Genomic DNA, 2,500 nt, shown 5'->3' on the forward strand with positions numbered 1-2,500 from the left:
CAGGCTTTTTCAGCAGATTTGCACCTGCACTCAAAAAAGTCAAAATTTTTACACATAGACCCCATCAAACGGGAGAAATTGGCCCGGATTGCTCTCATGTGCGTTACGGGGCATCGTTTCTCTCGCGCCGAATTCCATCGAGCTGGGAAATCGCTCATTTTTGCGTCGCCAAATATCGTACGAACGCCGTGAAACTTCCACAGGCTTTTTCAGCAGATTTGCACCTGCACTCAAAAAAGTCAAAATTTTTACACATAGACCCCATCAAACGGGAGAAATTGGCCCGGATTGCTCTCATGTGCGTTACGGGGCATCGTTTCTCTCGCGCCGAATTCTCTCGAGCTGGGAAATCGCTCATTTTTGCGTCGCCAAATATCGTACGAACGCCGTGAAACTTCCACAGGCTTTTTCAGCAGATTTGCACGTGCACTCAAAAAAGTCAAAATTTTTACACATAGACCCCATCAAACGGGAGAAATTGGCCCGGATTGCTCTCATGTGCGTTACGGGGCATCGTTTCTGTCGCGCCGAATTCCATCGAGCTGGGAAATCGCTCATTTTTGCGTCGCCAAATATCGTACGAACGCCGTGAAACTTCCACAGGCTTTTTCAGCAGATTTGCACGTGCACTCAAAAAAGTCAAAATTTGTACACATAGACCCCATCAAACGGGAGAAATTGGCCCGGATTGCTCTCATGTGCGTTACGGGGCATCGTTTCTCTCGCGCCGAATTCTCTCGAGCTGGGAAATCGCTCATTTTTGCGTCGCCAAATATCGTACGAACGCCGTGAAACTTCCACAGGCTTTTTCAGCAGATTTGCACCTGCACTCAAAAAAGTCAAAATTTTTACACATAGACCCCATCAAACGGGAGAAATTGGCCCGGATTGCTCTCATGTGCGTTACGGGGCATCGTTTCTGTCGCGCCGAATTCCATCGAGCTGGGAAATCGCTCATTTTTGCGTCGCCAAATATCGTACGAACGCCGTGAAACTTCCACAGGCTTTTCCAGCAGATTTGCACGTGCACTCAAAAAAGTCAAAATTTTTACACATAGACCCCATCAAACGGGAGAAATTGGCCCGGATTGCTCTCATGTGCGTTACGGGGCATCGTTTCTCTCGCGCCGAATTCTCTCGAGCTGGGAAATCGCTCATTTTTGCGTCGCCAAATATCGTACGAACGCCGTGAAACTTCCACAGGCTTTTTCAGCAGATTTGCACCTGCACTCAAAAAAGTCAAAATTTTTACACATAGACCCCATCAAACGGGAGAAATTGGCCCGGATTGCTCTCATGTGCGTTACGGGGCATCGTTTCTCTCGCGCCGAATTCCATCGAGCTGGGAAATCGCTCATTTTTGCGTCGCCAAATATCGTACGAACGCCGTGAAACTTCCACAGGCTTTTTCAGCAGATTTGCACCTGCACTCAAAAAAGTCAAAATTTTTACACATAGACCCCATCAAACGGGAGAAATTGGCCCGGATTGCTCTCATGTGCGTTACGGGGCATCGTTTCTCTCGCGCCGAATTCTCTCGAGCTGGGAAATCGCTCATTTTTGCGTCGCCAAATATCGTACGAACGCCGTGAAACTTCCACAGGCTTTTTCAGCAGATTTGCACGTGCACTCAAAAAAGTCAAAATTTTTACACATAGACCCCATCAAACGGGAGAAATTGGCCCGGATTGCTCTCATGTGCGTTACGGGGCATCGTTTCTGTCGCGCCGAATTCCATCGAGCTGGGAAATCGCTCATTTTTGCGTCGCCAAATATCGTACGAACGCCGTGAAACTTCCACAGGCTTTTTCAGCAGATTTGCACGTGCACTCAAAAAAGTCAAAATTTGTACACATAGACCCCATCAAACGGGAGAAATTGGCCCGGATTGCTCTCATGTGCGTTACGGGGCATCGTTTCTCTCGCGCCGAATTCTCTCGAGCTGGGAAATCGCTCATTTTTGCGTCGCCAAATATCGTACGAACGCCGTGAAACTTCCACAGGCTTTTTCAGCAGATTTGCACCTGCACTCAAAAAAGTCAAAATTTTTACACATAGACCCCATCAAACGGGAGAAATTGGCCCGGATTGCTCTCATGTGCGTTACGGGGCATCGTTTCTGTCGCGCCGAATTCCATCGAGCTGGGAAATCGCTCATTTTTGCGTCGCCAAATATCGTACGAACGCCGTGAAACTTCCACAGGCTTTTCCAGCAGATTTGCACGTGCACTCAAAAAAGTCAAAATTTTTACACATAGACCCCATCAAACGGGAGAAATTGGCCCGGATTGCTCTCATGTGCGTTACGGGGCATCGTTTCTCTCGCGCCGAATTCTCTCGAGCTGGGAAATCGCTCATTTTTGCGTCGCCAAATATCGTACGAACGCCGTGAAACTTCCACAGGCTTTTTCAGCAGATTTGCACGTGCACTCAAAAAAGTCAAAATTTTTACACATAGACCCCATCAAACGGGAGAAATTGGCCGGGATTGCTCTCATGT

The sequence above is a fragment of the Lampetra planeri genome, chromosome 4 (assembly GCF_965212315.1).
Source record: "Lampetra planeri chromosome 4, kcLamPlan1.2.h2, whole genome shotgun sequence".
Lineage (NCBI taxonomy): Eukaryota > Metazoa > Chordata > Hyperoartia > Petromyzontiformes > Petromyzontidae > Lampetra > Lampetra planeri.